We start from the raw sequence: 7,659 nt of genomic DNA, 5'->3' as shown, positions 1-7,659 counted from the left end.
CCCGGCTCCGTCCGCCACCGCCGCCCCGCAGCACCGCCTCGCCCGGCTCCGTCCGCCACCGCTCCGGTCGCACGCCGCTCCCGATGGCGCCGAAGAAGACGCCGAAGGGCAAGTCGGGCTTCTTCAGCGTGAGGCAGAAGCCCTCCGGCAACTAGGGTGTGGAGTTCTCCGACGCCGGAAGGCGTTGGTGGATCGACACGTACCCCTCCGCCCACGAGGCCGCGCGTGCCTACGACGTGGCGGTGTGGCGTGCCGAGAGGCCTCGGTTGCACCTCAACTTTCCAGAGATCGAGAGTCGGGCGGAAGCGGAGATGCTTGTGCCGCAGGGCATCAACATGAAGGAGATCACGACGAAGAAGAAGAAGACGAAGAAGCCGTCGGTTGTCGTCAGTGCTGGCGAGACAGATGAGGAGGCGATGGCGAGGTTTGCTCGGGAGCATCCGGAGTACGTCCAGGCCGAGATGGAGTACTACTGGAAGCGTGAGGCGGACCAGAAGAAGAAGGGGCCGAAGAAGGAGGATGAGGTCGGTCCCTCGACGGTGATCCCCATCGAGTCCTCTTCCGAGGAGGATTGGGCAGACTTCTCGGAGGAGGAGGAGGAGGAGGGGTGCGACGACCCGACGAAGGAGGAGTTCTGGGAGCAGTTCCGTAGCTCCGATGAGGAGTAGTTTATCTAGTAGTTTGAATAAGTAGTAGTTGAAGTTGATGTATGAAACTATGTTGAATTTGATGTTTGAACTATGTTGAATGGACTAGTAGTACTCCCTCCTTCCATCTATATAAGACCTAATGCGTTTTTCGAGGCTAATTTTGACCAAATGTTAGATTAATAATATATGACATGCAACTTACACAAAGCACATCGTCGAATTCGTATGTGAAAGGAACTTTCAATGATATAATTTTTACATTATGCATGTCATGTACTATTAATCTTATCAATAGTCAAAGGCGGTTTTGAAAAACGCATTAGGCCCTATATAGATGGAAAGATGGAGTATGTCGTTTTACATCTTCATTTTGGACCATCTATTGGAGTTGCTCTTTTGGACCATCAATTTGGATCATCTGTTGGAGTTGAGCTTTTTTCGGAGCTCCAAAACACACTTTTTGACGGCCCAAATTTCACATCTCCGTTTTAGACCGTCAAATTTTGGACCATCTATTGGAGATGCTCTAAGCGATGAACCGTGTGTTGCATGAGTAAGTGCAACTTCGCATCATGGCAGGAACACCAATGGCGAGGCTCGTCGAGTTATGCTTCTATGAAATTTGGTCGTGAGGATTCACACTTCCAGAACGCCTAACGAAGGGAGGGAATAGATGAATTGTTTCTTCCCACCACCTGCTCCAGTGACCTAGCGACAAAGGTGGTGGCCCCTTCACTCTTCTCCCCGATGAGACCGCGAGCCTCCTCTCCCTTCGTTTGTCACTTCGGCGATGTGAGGGGGCGGGGACCGCATGGCTTTGGTATGATGGTGGTAGGTGTTAGAGTAAAACGAGATTGAAAGCGAAAGGACAATCGGTCCTGGTTTTCATTGATTCTCAAGTATATATACATATGGAAGAGGTGGGAAGAAGATGTGTCTGTTCGGAGGCATGCCTCCCTCTAGAACAGATGCCTGTTGGCAATAGAAAGAGAGAAGGGACGTGATTGTTCGGGGTTGGACACACCCATTTTCTAATGACTATTCATTAATTAATTCCCAACACTCACCCTTGTACAACATCGCTCCTTGAATGTTTCATCATTGAAAACATCTTGTACATTGATCTTCCATCTTGAGAATCTTCCATATAATCTTAAGAGTCTCCCTCAAAAACCCACTGGGAAAAATATAAGGAGAATAGAGCAGATATGTTGTTAAAACTCCTTTAAACCCAATGGGAAAAATAATAAGGAGAAAACGTGCAACATATAATAATTATTGTCTCCTTGATAACTCATATGAGAAAATCTTTAAGAAAGGAGAAAACTCATTGGTGAGTTTGGAGAACAATAAATATGCTTTGTATACTTTCTTTAAAAAACCCCAGTGGGGAAAAATAGAAAGTATTGCATATGTCGCCTCGTTAAAACCTTTTATGAGAAACTTTGAGGGAAAGCTCATAAGGGAAAAGAGTGCGATCTGATATATCATTGAAAACTCCTTTAAAACCCAGTGGAAAAAATATAAGGAGAAAATGATATGACATATCATAATAATTGTCTCTTTTGACTCGATATGAGAAAATCCATAGAGTTTAGAGGACAATAAATATGTCGTGTATACTTTCCTAAAAACTCCAGTGGAGAAAACAGAAAGTATGACATATGATCTAATGTTGATATTACCTCATTAAAAACCTTGATGAGAACCTGTAAAAGTAAACTCATAAAGGGAAAAAGAGTATAATATGATGCTTTGAACAGGAGTAATTCAGGAAGATACTCCCCCATGATACTTGCAAATCCTGAAGTCGTCGAATACCAATTCCATGAACATGTTCCTGAAATGTTCAAGTTGGTAGAGACTTTATAGACAAATCAATGAGATTGTCATGTGATTTGATTTGCAAGATGAGGAATATAGTGATATTGCTTACTATGTAACCTGTTTGCATCCAGACAACACAAGCAACATTATCTTTGAGATAATGGTTGGTGGATGTAGCCACGAGGTCTGTTTCGAAGACCTTCATGGGATGGCTATCACACCTAGATGGAACACAAAGCTTGTCTATGATCTAGCATAGTAGGGATCTGATCAATGGATCCAATGATATTGGTGTCCAGATTTCTCTGAAACTGAAAGACTCGGACAAAATGTTTGATGCCTTGGAGATATCGAAAGATATTCTTGACTCCCAACCAATTGTGTTTGGTGGGTCCAATGGCACAAGGATATGGAACTTTGTGTCCCAATATCATTCCCATCAACTCATGGTTTTAATGGATCTTTCTCTACGTCTAGAGAATGAAGCCACGTGAGTTATGGATGTATAAGATTTGTCCACAATGAATTTCTCCAATATATTTTGGATATAGACAACATAGTGTACCATAATGTATGAGTGAAGGTGCTCGAGGTTTTACCCAATCCTTCATCTCAAAACCTGCCATTAATATGATCATGTGCTTCGTCACTGCAGGAATAATCCCTGTGTATGACAGACATGCATGGGTAATCATCATTGTAGGATTAATCCTTGTGTATAAGGAACTCACTATATCGGTTGTACCCAAATGTACCGACAACAATAAGTCATATGGTGACTTATTGGTTTTTACACAGTGTATGTTGCGTTTTGCATTTCGATTTAGAAGTGAGATTCCATTGGGAACCATCTATGTCTAAATCTAGTGATAAACATGGATATGTTATCACTACATCTATCAACTGTATAGATAGATGATTTTGTACTGCCAATGATATAAGTTATTGGAATAAGATTTCACCTCTGGAGAAGAGTTGGGTATCTGCGTGAACCCTTGTGCTACAATACTTGCTCTATGTTTACCACCTCGTTGTTCTCAATTTTGTTTCCAGAAGAAAACAGGTGTAGGTATTGCTTTCGTGAATACCTTTCCCTTTATTGAGCAAGATTATTTCTACCTAGATTATACCCTTTGCTCGAGTTCAGTTCGAGTGTTGTTCACACTTTGCCATGGCCATGGTCTTTGAACCTGAATCATGTGGAAGGATTTTTCAATCCAGTCGAGAAATGTATGTCGACAATTGTAGACTTCTGCTTATATGTTTCTTCAGAATCTATATATCAACATAGAGTTGATGAAAATATCATTACCCATGGTGACTGTTTGCGATTTCCAATGCGGATGAGTCGGGTATCCCGATGTCCCGGTCATTGTGTGCACTATGACCTGGGGTTGGTGGAGGTTGCCCGTCCACTGGGAGTATACTACCCATTAGGTGTCCGCCAACGTGAAGTTGACTTGCATTTACTGATTCAGAGGCCTCGATATCCTTGCTTGCGAGGAGCCGAATCCTGATGTATTATTGCCATATTTTCCCCCTGTTGCTATGAACGGGGAGTTGAGTGGTTTTGTTGGTACCTCCACTCTTTCGGGCATATTTTTGCAGGATTGTAGGATTATGTGACACCTTTATTTTCAGTAAATGAATCTGGCAGGTTATTTGCAATGTGTTGCAAATCTTCTGAACACATGGTTCAGATTTTTGAGTACGTGGACTTGAGGCAGAAATGTGTTGAGCATTCCACTAATTTCCTGGCATTTTGTATGGTACTTGAAATCTCCCCCTAATGCCTGGAAATGTTCCTCATTGAATCAACATACCGACCTTGAATAACTACCCATGTGAGGGGCTTGAGGTATTGACGGTTATACAGTTATTCCTCACATAGATCCCAAATATATGTTGAGGGGCCAATGATGTATGTCGGGGTGGTGATATCGGTATGCAACCGAATTATCGCAGATGGGAAATACTTGGTAGATTTCCACGTATCAAAGATAGAGGGGAATGACATTATGCAGTTTGGTCATGAGCGTGTAAAACTGCATGACTCCAACGTAAAGTTGGTAAGTTGCAATTATGAGGTTAAGATCATGGAATGAGCCTAATCCTTTGGATAAAGGATTCTACTAAACCAATTTGAGTCTAGACATATAAGACAAAGTGCTAAACTTCGATCCTAGGGCCATAGTGAAGGCATGCAGGGAGAATTCTACAACGTTATTCATTCAATTTTGATTGTAATTGATGTCCAGGATAATGAGCCAATGGTTTCATGTGGATAAAGCACACTTGAGACCATCGTATAGATGTGTCTTTTAGAACCATGGAATACCTGAATAGTCTAGTCAATGGTTAGGAAGAGCCACTTACCTCGACTTGATGTGTTTAAGGAGTTTGAGTGGTTCAGCGTAGACTTTAAGGTGCACAAACCTTAAAATTAACTTCCCTGTGTCACATAAAGTATACATAAAAATTCAAATATTGTTAGAATTTAGCATCATAATAGTCATAAACCAATGAAATTCCTGATAGTTTCAGTTTCAACCCAATGTCTGGTTGACCAAGGCGAGTATACCAAGTTTTTCATGTAAAAGACATTTTGGAAAACTATCTTGTACGCAACATGTGATACGGGTTTTGAAGTATGTGTAGTGCATACCTCAAATTCTCTAGCCATCAGTAACCAGAGATAATTAATTTACGATCAATAAATTAAAGACCATCATAATTGATGTTGTAATGAACTTTGCAAAGTTAATGAGATTTCAAGGACTTGAAATCATTAGTGTGAATCTCAAATTGCTAAGTACAACACCTTGAAGATAATCTTTAAAATGGACTAGATCTCGAACACTAGGGAGTATAATCTAATGAAATGAGTAGATACTCACTCGTAATGCCTTATGTCATGAGTTAGTAAAATGTCTGGGAGAGTACTTTGTAAAGCAATCATAATGTCAAATGACAAAATGTAGGCTTTAACAATAGTCATTGATAATTTGCGCATGCAGTAGATCTATATGACTACCTTGTGATCCCAAGCATCAATTTGAATAAAAACCACTTTAAATTTTGCATATCAATTCTTGCTCGTATTAAGCCAACATGCTCAATTAAGATGAACTGATTTTTATTTGCAAGAAAGTAAAATCTCAATTGCAAATAATGGATGTAAATAATCTCAACGTGTAGAATAACATGAAAATATATTACATCATAGTTTATTTTGAAATACAAGGTATTCAACATAAAAAAGTACTGAAATAGATATATTGAACTTAACAGAGTCTAAAACAGAAATAAAATCACTGCTACAAGTCTTGTTAGAACACTAATCTGCTAAAAAACTGAAATTTTCAAGCAAATAAGCAAGGGCTGCTAGTGACCCGGTATGCAAATGGGCCAGATTGACAGCCATCGCAAGGACCACTATGGTCAACTGAGTGGATAAGGAGAGTGACCAAGGAGGGAATAGGAAATCCCCAGAAGCTTCGATCCCTTTCACACACGACCGACACAAGCAGATACCACCATGGCGCCGCTGCGGCTTCCGCAGCGGAGGGGCCGCTACCGCAGGCAGTCATGCCGGAGGCCAGGAGCAACGGGCGACGCTGGTCCGTGCTCTGGTCTGAGAGCCAGCCATTGGCGGCCGGGCTCCGGTCTGAGAGCCATTGGCCGCTGCCGGGAAACGAGCCCACGCTGAAAGAGCTTGCGCCCGCTGCCGTTGGCCGCATCTCGATGGGAGCCGCCTTCGCTGCGGGCTGGTGCGCCGGGGCCAGGAGATGGGGAGTCGCCACCTTGCCTTTTGCCTCACGAGGCGCCGATAGTCGCGACAGGCAGGCCGTGTTCACCTTGAGCCGACCGCCTTGAGGCTAGGACCTAGCCGGGGCTCACGGCCGCCGCGTGAGAAGTGTATCAGGGCAAGGAAGGGGCGTCTTCATGCCGTTGCCTCCGCGTCGCGCGCCGTCGGTCGTGCGGATCGAGCCGCTGGCCGCGTTGCGGATAAAGTCGCCGTTGCGAGGTAAAAGGAAACCGGCCTGTACTGGTGATGTGAGGACGAACCTGGGAGTTCTGCAATCGTCCTCGTCGAGTTCCGATTGGCTGATGGGAAACAAAACAATGCAAGGTTGAGACATCAGTGTACTCAATCACCCGAATTAATGATTTGCATGCAGCAATTAAGTGCTGATCGATTAATGGAGATCAATTCTCGTCAAGGTAAAGTCCGCGGACGCATAAGGCTTCGAGGAGATGCCGTTCCGCGTCGTCGGACGAGCCCCAACATGAAAATCGCTCCGCCGAAGAGCGTCGTTGGGAGTCGCCTCTGGCCGATGGGAATCGGTCGTCCCGCCTTGCTCCTCCATGGTGTGCCGCCGTCGATCCAGGGGCCGCGGCTGGCTGCAGCGCCGTCGTGTGTGTGCGCATCCTGCCGCCGATGCCAATTCGTCGCTGGCTTCGATCCTCTCGTTTGGGAACGCACACAAGCAATTTCACATGCATAATAAACAATCAGTTAGATCCATGATTGATCACAAGAAGACAAAATCAAATAGGCGTGCTCCAGATGGAGTTTCTTCTCTATGTATGCATCCATGCCGATGCTTTCTTCTCTTCGCGGTTGACGTCCTGATGTGCTGCCGCAATTAGTACCAGGAACCAGCGTCGATCGTCAGAGCAACATCGGAGCCATGGGCGGCCGCGTCCTTGCCGCCGGAAAGCATCGCCCTAAGGGCTGGATGGAAACCACAGTTCATGGAGGCCTCTTCTATCTTTTCTTCCCTGTGTGATGTAGGGTGAAACCCTAATCGACTGATCTTTCACGAAAGGAACGAATCCCGTGAAGAACACGAAAAACACGAGGAGGTAAACGAGGAAAAACACAAGAGAAACACTCAAACTAACTAAACAAGTCACACATGTGCTACATCCTCGAGTACATAAGCAAATATACACGATCCACGGACAACTAAGGACGATACAAGGGTAGCCGGTCTTCTCCGTGAGGAGGTCTTGAGTTCTTCCTTAAAAGGGGTCTTGAATCCGCTTGGGGGATCTTCTCCGGTGGAGGCTCGAATATCCGTGGAGAAGGTAACCAAGTGGATGAGCAAAGCTCTCACACAAACATGAGCTAAACCTTTGCTAACCTTAGAAAGTTAGACGAGGTGGAGTATATATA

At 44.3% G+C, this 7,659-nt stretch overlaps 1 pseudogene; it reads left to right on the top strand.

Annotated features, from left to right (window-relative positions):
• The first annotated feature begins 83 nt into the window (after positions 1-83).
• On the top strand, positions 84-687 carry LOC119297672 (annotated as a pseudogene).
• Positions 688-7,659: the final 6,972 nt, after the last annotated feature.

The sequence above is a fragment of the Triticum dicoccoides genome, chromosome 5A (genome assembly GCF_002162155.2).
Source record: "Triticum dicoccoides isolate Atlit2015 ecotype Zavitan chromosome 5A, WEW_v2.0, whole genome shotgun sequence".
Lineage (NCBI taxonomy): Eukaryota > Viridiplantae > Streptophyta > Magnoliopsida > Poales > Poaceae > Triticum > Triticum dicoccoides.
The sequence above is the reverse complement of the archived record's forward strand: the minus strand, read 5'-3'. Positions and strand labels throughout refer to the sequence as shown.